Source organism: Dermacentor silvarum, unplaced genomic scaffold, assembly GCF_013339745.2.
Source record: "Dermacentor silvarum isolate Dsil-2018 unplaced genomic scaffold, BIME_Dsil_1.4 Seq4832, whole genome shotgun sequence".
NCBI classification, from domain to species: Eukaryota; Metazoa; Arthropoda; class Arachnida; order Ixodida; family Ixodidae; genus Dermacentor; species Dermacentor silvarum.
The window spans coordinates 816-11,797 of NW_023606307.1; the positions used below are offsets into that span (position 1 = coordinate 816).

The 10,982-nt window shown below is 48.4% G+C and overlaps 1 long non-coding RNA gene across 1 annotated transcript; it reads right to left on the reverse strand.

The window, feature by feature from the left end:
• Nucleotides 1–300: 300 nt before the first annotated feature.
• On the reverse strand, nucleotides 301–9,121 carry LOC119435157 (uncharacterized). Its single transcript, XR_005188771.2, has 3 exons — nucleotides 9,043–9,121; nucleotides 466–570; nucleotides 301–375 (listed from the first exon to the last, which is right to left on the reverse strand). It is a non-coding gene; the product is annotated as an uncharacterized LOC119435157 (long non-coding RNA).
• Nucleotides 9,122–10,982: the final 1,861 nt, after the last annotated feature.

Below are 10,982 nucleotides of genomic sequence, written 5' to 3' on the forward strand. Positions count from 1 at the left end.
AGACGGAGAGGGTGACCTCCACTAGTGTGCTATAGTATGGTACTCTGTACTGGGTAAAAGGGAAGGGGAGTGAAAGTGCTGGGATAGATAAATCGTTTAGGTTGTATGCGCTAGAACAATTTTATCTGATGAGGTACTACTGTTATAAAGTTGCACAATACAAAAAGATGTCTCGTGAAAAGACAAGCTTGCACTCATTTCCCTTTTTTTTTGCAAATTAGGTGAAAATACAAACAATAACAAACGGCAATAAAACGGTGACAACACGCATATACCTTTCCTGACCCGATATTTTTCTTACCTGTGTCGAGCAGGGGTGATTGCCAGCTTTAACTCTTTGATGAGCGTATCCTTGGCTGCAATTCTGCACTGAGTCTATGAAAATAACGCCAATCAATATTAGTCATTCTAAAAGTAAATCAGAATATTGAATTTAATTGGTTTATGCAAACGCAGACAACTTACTCTAGCATTCGAAATGAAGAACAGCTGCATTCCGGTGATGTTCTCCAGACCTATTAGGCGAGTGTCTACGTTCGCACATTCGTCTTCAAGTACTCTAGAGTATGCCTGTAAATGAAACAGAGAATGATTGAGCTAGTCTTAACAAAATGGGGGACCTTTCAGTTCACCTCGAAGTTCTGTTACCATGGTATTCTTTTAATTTTACTTCTTTTTATACACCCTAATAATCAAACAATCTTTAACGTGGGTAGTAGCCGGCGGCAAGAACAACGAGCGAAAAGGGTCTAAGGATAGTTTTCAAAGTATGAACTTAATGTATGTTCATGTCCATAGTTTACTTTATACATTATAAGGCAGACCCTGTGCTGTTACGCTCTTTATTTGAATCCTAGTGGTGTAACCACACTTCCGTGTTTCTGTGCTTTATTTCAGCTTGTTTCTACTATTTTACGCCGTCTATTATAATGGCCTTTAGAAGGAAAATTTCAAGGCGAGGTGAATAGTAACCGGATTGCTGTCGACTCACGCCAGCATTTCTAAACCTTCTGGTATGAACACATGTATTGTTTTGCAGCGAAGCTGTATGTGGCTATAGGGCATGTCCGCGAACAAAAACTATCATCATCAGCAATGGCTTGAGAATAGTCGTCTTCTTCCACAGCTGTCTTTATTTCACGTCTGCTCGGATGTATTTCCCCGTGTAGCACACGCGCACATACGCGCAATGTTATACGTTCAAGCAGGAGAAGTCACGGTCTCATTTTAGCTCCGCCTTCACCATGGGAATGCCGCGAGTGGTTTGTACGGCTGAAGAACATCGATTATACGAGGAACGACGCCAAGAGCAGCGGCGTGACTGTGACCGTCGGCGGGGTGCTGCCGACTCGCCGTCCCGAGAAGAAGAATGTGTGTCATGAGTAAGAGGCCGGCGGCGAAATAAAAGACAAGGACGATGTGATCGGAGCGTTCCGAATGGCGCGAGGCGCGTGATCCGAGCTGTTATCGAGGGAGAAACGGCACTGGTTGGGGATTATCGACGTGGATCCGGGCCAGGAAGGTCGCATCGCCAGCTCCGCTCCGGCGACGGGAGACTTGGGGGTCGGGCTGAGTCCATGACTTTGGCCGTCCAAGGTGTGGCCGTCGACCTCGGCAAGGTCGAGCGAGGCTCCTGGACTGGCTGCAGCCTCTCACGGCAGGACCGGGCACCCCAGAGAGGATCCCCCTTCTGCGGCAGACCGGCACGTTCGATTCTCCTCGGGACGCCACGTCGGCACTCATAAAGAAGATGCGACGCATCCCGACGCTAGACCTATCCAGGTGGGCCTAAGCAACGCCGAACCCCGTCACTGAAGAATCACTGACGAGCTCATCACCGATGAAGTACCGACAAGCTGACCACCGATAAGAGACGACACGACGACGGCAAGGCAGAGACGACTACAGAATCGACGAGAGCGCTGAACTCTGAGAAAAGGGGCCGACGAGCTTCGGACTCGGACAAACGTGCAACGACGAGCACAGCAAGGTGACTCTTATTCGGAGCGTCTCAGCGATAGTACAGGGTGGCCTGACTTTGGGGGACTAGCCGCCACAGACGAGCCTAGGCGTGAAGTAGAACTTGTTTAGTATATTAGGCTTTAGTTTGTATCTTTGTTAGTATTGTTTCCGCAGTGCGTTTTAGTGTGCTTGATTTGATTTTTTTTTAGTTTGAGTCTTGAGTTTGCGTGCGATTAAAAATCTGTTTGTTGTGTCGCCATCCGTCTTCCTTCTCCATCTCTTTTACCACCCGCACGCCCCCGAGATCGGTGACAAAAAACATCACAACGTGCCCGCGACGTAGCGCGCAACATATGGCGCAGAGCAGACGACGCTGGCCGCAACGAAGGCGCGCGAGGGTTTGACGGTGCCTACGCGACCGTAACTTCGGATCGTGTTCTACAGTTTGCGATCTGCAGTGGTTCGACAAATACCTCGGAAAGCAACGGGATCGGTCGCAAGTGCGACGGCAAAGGGCGGCGGACGTGTTGACTCGGTGCTTTCCCGGCGAGGAGGGCATGGCGAGGTTTCGAGTGTGCAGTACGTGCAAGGACGCTCTCGTAAAGGGTAGCCTGCCTCGTTTCAGCACTACGAACGGGTACTTGTATCCTGCCTTGCCTCCGCACTTTCTAAGTTCATAACCGTCGAGGAGAGACTGATTGCGCCGGGCCTTCCATTCATGTGCAGCCTGGATCCGACATGCTGGACCCGGAGCAGTACTATAAATGATTTGGATGACGGGAGATCATCCACCGTCTCACCACGCTGGGGTTCAAGCCCCTTTGGGAGTTCTTTATGGGCCCCGCGGGTTGCAGCAAGATGTTCGTTATTCGGCTCGCGATGGACGTCTATAATCGCTACTGCAACGGCGGCAGTTCCGATTCCGCGTACAATGCCTACGTGGTCTGCGCAAGCACGGTCAAGGCGGCCGTTGCAGTCGGGGAAGGACCGTCCACGTGGCCTACAAGTTCACTCGTCACCACGACGGAGGTCTGAGCGACAGCGACATAAACACGTTCATAGTGGCGTTCGGCAATGTCAAGTGCATCATCATAGACGAAGTGAGCATGCTCCCCGCCGACGCGTTTGATCGCATCGACTGCCGTGTCCGTCAGCTCACCTACAACTACGACCATACGTTCGGATGCCTCGACATCATAAGGTGCGGCGACCTGCGACAGCTGCCTCCCGTGCGAGCCAATGATGTGTATCGACGCAGCCGCGGCCAAGACAAGGTGCTTAGCTCGGAAGTCATGTGGCACCACCTATAGTACTTTCCGCTCCGCCGGGTCATGCGCCAAAAGCACGTCTGTTTCTAGGCGATCCTCACGAAGATCGGAGACAGCATGGCCCTGGCACCCAAAGGGGTCCGGCTGCACGAGAGTCGATTCGCGTCGTCGGATCGTGCCATGATCCTTGCTCCCGATTACATGCGTCTTTTCTATTATAACGCGGACGCCACCAAATTCAACACCGAAATCGCTCTCGAAGAAGTGAACAACGTAAACCACGCTCAGGCACTCGACTTCTACCTCGGATACTGGTCGAGCAGGGAATGCCTTTGTGGTCATGACAAGGTGGCACGCATGACGCACGCAGAAAGGGCCAATCATTCGCAAGCGATCGTGCTCACCTGTGGCAACCCTACATGCTCACGTTAAACATGGACGTCAAAGACAGACTCGTCCACGGTGCAGTCGGCGCGCTTCAGGAGATTGAGTACCGGGAAGGCAAGGTGTGCGATGCCGTTCGGCTTTGTATTCAGTTTGACGTCCCTTACCCCGGTCACATGGCCACGCGTCAAAGCAAAACCGCTCGCGCAATCGGCTTGCAGGCGCGGCATAAAGATCAAGACAGATTGGGTGCAAGCAGACCTGCGTACCGTCACCGTCAGTATGGGCAGAAGGACGGGGCTTGTCTGTCGGTGCAGGCAGTTTCCCGTGGTCCAGGCCTGTGCTGTTACCATGCACAAGTCGCAGGGGGCCACCTACTCGGACGTGGTGTACGAGTACGACAGTAGGCACCCGCAGAAGCTGGTCTACGTTACCCTGAGTAGGTGCACCTAAGTCAACCGGCTATACCTCACCAACGCCAAGAGAGGTCACACCTTCTACTACGCCTGAAAGAACCTAGACCGCCACTTGCTGGGCGAGTTTCGACGGCTAGATCACCACCACCTTCCCACCGTCACCAAAGCGCGTGCGCCTAGAATCACCGAACTACAATATACCTTCTCGCTGGCGGCTCTCAACGTGAGGTCGCCGCGTCTGCAGGCGCCGGACGTGATCCACGATGCCCTACCCAGACGGGTATCACTCTTGTGTCTCTTCGAGACGTGGTCCGATTTCTTCGTTCAATTTGACGGGTACACCAATGTCGCGAGCGATAGGGCGCATTTGCCACATACGTGAGGAACGACGTAGCCACTGCCTTCACACCGTACAACGTTTCGTGCACCACCCAAGAACTTGAAAGGGCGGCGTGATGTGCCGACGTGTGCGCCGTAAAGACCACCAACGGGTTGGTGGCTGCCACCGTATACGTTCGGCCTGCCTCTTCCAAGCGCGACTTAGAGGACTTTATGAATGACCACTTTGGATGGCTGCAAGATCCGACCTACGACGATCAAACTCCAGTCCTCGTCGTTGGTGACTTCAAGCTTGACTTGTCGCAGCCATATGGCAATCAATTGGCTGCCCTCGTTTATGCTCTAACGGTTAACGGTACAGTAGTCCACCAATCCCAAGGTGCCAACGACCATCAGGCGCTTGTTCTTGGACATAACCTTCGCCACGAACCTGTCCATCGTCGTCACCGAACGCTTGGCCGAATACCATAACGACCACAAAGCAACAGCAACCTACGTGAAAAAAGCAGCACCAAAACATTTATGTATCTCTGTGTTCTACAATAAAACATACCATCTATTGAGGTTCCCTGGTCATCCACCTTCACAGAATGGAATGGTTCATAAACTTTTTTGACACCTCGTTTTCTCGCTAAGTGAGAACAGAAGTCTACAGAACAGGGCAGCATAAAACAACTGTACGCATTTCGGGATGAGTGCAAGGAAGCAATAATGAGGTTCTCTGTTTACACAACTACGTATATCTCACTATTTGCCCCACATAGAGATGCATCTGTTTTATTGATCACTTATTTAGGTATTGTCTTGTACATTGCGAGTTGTAATTTTTCTAAATAAATCTATGAATTCAAGTCCCATTAGGCCTAAATGTATGTTCCATTTCAATATCCTCAAACTACAAGTACACGCGCATTCGTGTTTAAACCCTGTGAGCCACTCACGTCAAATGCACATGGCACTCGGCCTTCCTTGCTTCGTGGTCAACAAGTGCAACGTGTATCTTTACGTAAAATGGGTGCTTACTATTAATTTCACTTGCAGACGAATCATTTCTGCATCGCTTGGGGATAAAGAATCGACGCTTCATAAACGAGGTTTTTAATGTGGGCTTGTCCATGTACTGGTGTTGTACTACACTTGAATTTATTCGAAAAGCATGCGCAATAATGCAGCGGAGGTTATGCAGCGGAGGAAGCTGTTTTGACATCTTACGCAATGTGAAGTGAATTCCTCGAAGGAGGGTTGTGTAGTAATACTAGTAATCATAAAATACGCAGCCTAAACATTCAATTTTCTTAAGTTTCTGTGCGCAAACAAACAGGGACGAAGAAAAGGAGACACAAGGACGAGCGCTTTCCTTGGCTCCACGCAGAACTTTGGCCCCAGCTTGAGTACTTCTTGATGCCGTTCTTCCACCGTTGCGCCCCCTAGTACTAGAAGGCGTCCCTCTGGCAAATCTCGTTTCTTCTTTTTCGGCAATGTCCGACGCACATCGTTCCACATGGCTTCAGTTAGAATATTTGCCTGTCTGCACCAGTCACGAAAAGCCTTCACATTGAACAGACCACCGGAAGGAGACGAACAGGCCACCTTTAGACATTCTTTGAAATGTCTAAGCTGTCTATGGCTCTCTGATCTCAAGATCTTGATTATTCTTCTCCCATGTCCCGCTGACGGGGGCAACCATCCGGTCACCAGCAACACGTCATTTGGGCATTTTCCAAGTTTCAGGAACCAGCTTAACACCCGTGCTCTGCATTCACAGACCGCGATAATGGGCACCAGAACTGCTGGGTTGTTTAAGCCAAAGTTCGGACAAGTAGAAAGAAGGCCGGAAGAACTAGAAATGAACTGAAGCATAACTGCGAGTCGGCCTAGTTGGAACAGATTCATTTTCTTAAGTTTCTGTGCGCAAACAAACAGGGACGAAGAAAAGGAGACACAAGGACGAGCGCTTTCCTTGGCTCCACGCAGAACTTTGGCCCCAGCTTGAGTACTTCTTGATGCCGTTCTTCCACCGTTGCGCCCCCTAGTACTAGAAGGCGTCCCTCTGGCAAATCTCGTTTCTTCTTTTTCGGCAATGTCCGACGCACATCGTTCCACATGGCTTCAGTTAGAATATTTGCCTGTCTGCACCAGTCACGAAAAGCCTTCACATTGAACAGACCACCGGAAGGAGACGAACAGGCCACCTTTAGACATTCTTTGAAATGTCTAAGCTGTCTATGGCTCTCTGATCTCAAGATCTTGATTATTCTTCTCCCATGTCCCGCTGACGGGGGCAACCATCCGGTCACCAGCAACACGTCATTTGGGCATTTTCCAAGTTTCAGGAACCAGCTTAACACCCGTGCTCTGCATTCACAGACCGCGATAATGGGCACCAGAACTGCTGGGTTGTTTAAGCCAAAGTTCGGACAAGTAGAAAGAGGGCCGGAAGAACTAGAAATGAACTGAAGCATAACTGCGAGTCGGCCTAGTTGGAACAGATTCATTTTCTTAAGTTTCTGTGCGCAAACAAACAGGGACGAAGAAAAGGAGACACAAGGACGAGCGCTTTCCTTGGCTCCACGCAGAACTTTGGCCCCAGCTTGAGTACTTCTTGATGCCGTTCTTCCACCGTTGCGCCCCCTAGTACTAGAAGGCGTCCCTCTGGCAAATCTCGTTTCTTCTTTTTCGGCAATGTCCGACGCACATCGTTCCACATGGCTTCAGTTAGAATATTTGCCTGTCTGCACCAGTCACGAAAAGCCTTCACATTGAACAGACCACCGGAAGGAGACGAACAGGCCACCTTTAGACATTCTTTGAAATGTCTAAGCTGTCTATGGCTCTCTGATCTCAAGATCTTGATTATTCTTCTCCCATGTCCCGCTGACGGGGGCAACCATCCGGTCACCAGCAACACGTCATTTGGGCATTTTCCAAGTTTCAGGAACCAGCTTAACACCCGTGCTCTGCATTCACAGACCGCGATAATGGGCACCAGAACTGCTGGGTTGTTTAAGCCAAAGTTCGGACAAGTAGAAAGAGGGCCGGAAGAACTAGAAATGAACTGAAGCATAACTGCGAGTCGGCCTAGTTGGAACAGATTCATTTTCTTAAGTTTCTGTGCGCAAACAAACAGGGACGAAGAAAAGGAGACACAAGGACGAGCGCTTTCCTTGGCTCCACGCAGAACTTTGGCCCCAGCTTGAGTACTTCTTGATGCCGTTCTTCCACCGTTGCGCCCCCTAGTACTAGAAGGCGTCCCTCTGGCAAATCTCGTTTCTTCTTTTTCGGCAATGTCCGACGCACATTGTTCCACATGGCTTCAGTTAGAATATTTGCCTGTCTGCACCAGTCACGAAAAGCCTTCACATTGAACAGACCACCGGAAGGAGACGAACAGGCCACCTTTAGACATTCTTTGAAATATCTAAGCTGTCTATGGCTCTCTGATCTCAAGATCTTGATTATTCTTCTCCCATGTCCCGCTGACGGGGGCAACCATCCGGTCAAAGTTCTGCGTGGAGCCAAGGAAAGCGCTCGTCCTTGTGTCTCCTTTTCTTCGTCCCTGTTTGTTTGCGCACAGAAACTTAAGAAAATGAATCTGTTCCAACTAGGCCGACTCGCAGTTATGCTTCAGTTCATTTCTAGTTCTTCCGGCCCTCTTTCTACTTGTCCGAACTTTGGCTTAAACAACCCAGCAGTTCTGGTGCCCATTATCGCGGTCTGTGAATGCAGAGCACGGGTGTTAAGCTGGTTCCTGAAACTTGGAAAATGCCCAAATGACGTGTTGCTGGTGACCGGATGGTTGCCCCCGTCAGCGGGACATGGGAGAAGAATAATCAAGATCTTGAGATCAGAGAGCCATAGACAGCTTAGACATTTCAAAGAATGTCTAAAGGTGGCCTGTTCGTCTCCTTCCGGTGGTCTGTTCAATGTGAAGGCTTTTCGTGACTGGTGCAGACAGGCAAATATTCTAACTGAAGCCATGTGGAACGATGTGCGTCGGACATTGCCGAAAAAGAAGAAACGAGATTTGCCAGAGGGACGCCTTCTAGTACTAGGGGGCGCAACGGTGGAAGAACGGCATCAAGAAGTACTCAAGCTGGGGCCAAAGTTCTGCGTGGAGCCAAGGAAAGCGCTCGTCCTTGTGTCTCCTTTTCTTCGTCCCTGTTTGTTTGCGCACAGAAACTTAAGAAAATGAATCTGTTCCAACTAGGCCGACTCGCAGTTATACTAAACATTCAAGAGTCAATTGGCAGGGTTAACAAACTGAACAGCCGTCAGATCATGAATGGTAATGCTAAATGATATATTTGGACATTGCTTTTTCACATTTTAGTGGCTCCTATTACTTGCATGCATTCAGAAATAATAATGGATGATTTTTCGAAACCTAGTACTATTTATTTGCCATTTGTTCAAAAAGGTCGGCAGAGGTGAAACCGGTTTCATCCGGAGTTACGGATCCCTTTTTCTTATATATACATCAAGCAGGTTTCCTAAAAATTGTATCGCGCATAAAAGCCTTTTCTTCCTTGCAAACATTACATGCATCATAACACTCCTAAAGAAAATGAGCACCTGCATTTGTTTGATATGTGGGATTAGTGTAAGAATCTTAGTTATTACTTTGGAGAACATATAGGAGATCAATATTCAAGTAATGCGTTTTTAAAACCCACTTTGAAAGCCGTCTGAAGGCCAGTGTTGTCAGCAATGTCTTCTTCTGTTCCTTTCTGCCCTGGCTGCAATGAAAGGTAATAAATAAACCCACAGTGGACATAGTGTTAGGTGGAAATGGTAAGGTAAATTAATCACATTTGTTTCATTCTTATATTTTTTAAACTGCGCATGTTGTTCGTAGATTAAATGTTCATTGCATGCCGAAAATAATCCCATGCCTCACCCCATACCGTCCATCACCGTCCGCGAGTGGCTAAATATAAACGTCATAATTTAATTTTCGCTTCATAGTGTACTATTTTTGTTGCCATTGGGTTTTAATATATGATAAAGCTATGCCTTTGGAATTTAAAACGGCAAGTGTAAACGTATGCACTCCTCATATTACATAATAGTTCTAGCGGCCGCTTTGCAAAGTGTTCAGTAAGTGTGCACAAATTAAAGTAAAAGACATAAATACAAAATACTTACGTGTCGTTCAACATCCCGATTAAGTTCCTAAAACAAATATTGTTTGCGTCATAAATGCCAATGAGAACATACAATGGTACAACTTTAAAATGCGCCTAAGTTTAATACAACCTGGAAAATAAACTGTTATAACGAGATAACTTGTCTCATGCGCTAAACAATGAACGGTCTTATTAGAGGTCGAGAACAAACGTACTACAAACCTACATTTCAAATGGCGATTACTACTACAAGTAATACGCATTGGCAGTAAATAATATGTATAGAAGTTTCCATAAAGACTAAGTAATAGTATGTAAAATAGCTGTGCTGAAATAAAAGTGTGGTTTCTTCTGAGTCATGCCATCAGTGGTGATGAGAATGAGGCGACGGGTGATACGCCGTAATTGGTCGCTAACAAACAAAAGTAAATAATTGCATCAAACATTTTTATCTTAGCAGGGTCATCGTGATTAGGAAACTCAAAGGAGCTCTCGGTACGAGCACAATGAATTTTTGGATCTTGAAAATTGCAATCCCCCTCGAGACTGCGGCGTGGCAAATTGCGACTCTATGAGCGCTCAAAACCAAAACTGAAAGTGTGAAGCACGCGAATAGCTTCACCTGTTGGGATAACGTTTCTGCTTATGTGTAAGTTAGAGAACAGAAAGAAAACCCGTTCACTGGGTAGGCTGTTCTATTCTGCCCTTCTTCTTCGCCCGCTCCCACAGTCCGAACGCACGAGCGTCTCTCTTTTCATTACACTCGGCCACTGTGCCGCAGATAGCTTAGGCGGTTGTAAGGACACGCTGGTGATGGAAAACCAGAATCAACAATACTTAGGAGCGGGAGTCTTTGTTAAGGCAATCCTTTGTGAAACCAGCTTTTCTGGGGGTCAGTACTGAGTGTTGCTCTCGGGCCACATGTCTCATCAATGATCGCAGTGGGTGAAACATGACAGGCGGTCTGGGACACAACACCGATGTCTGCCTCGCTAAACGGGGACGGTTGCACTGGTCGCGGTCATGTGCAGTGCGTCGGGTAGGTTCCTGAGAGAACGACATGGCCAGTTTCCTTCTCGGTGCGCGACGCGACTTGCTGTTTTGCAGGGCTGTAGATGCCGGGCCGAGGCACTCCGGGGTGCTCGACCTGGCATGTATTGACAAAAAATCGCGTGCTACGGAACTGTCCTGGTCAGAAGCCGGGCAATCGAAAGGAGATATTAGGCCTGCTATGTGAGTTGCGAAAGTAGGAGTTGTGAGCTTTTTAAACCTCGAAACTGTAGACAGCTGTGCCTTTGCTGAAACCGATGAATTTTTGCACGTCGGGTCTCTCAGTGGTGTTTGAATGTATCCGAATTTGACTAATGGCTGCTTCAAATTCATGAGGTGTGTGTCTTGCGTAGAGCTTGGAGATTGCTTCACCAACTCCAGTGTATGGGATGGGATCTCGGGCTCTGGCGGTGTGGGTGTGGTCGAAGATGCCCAAG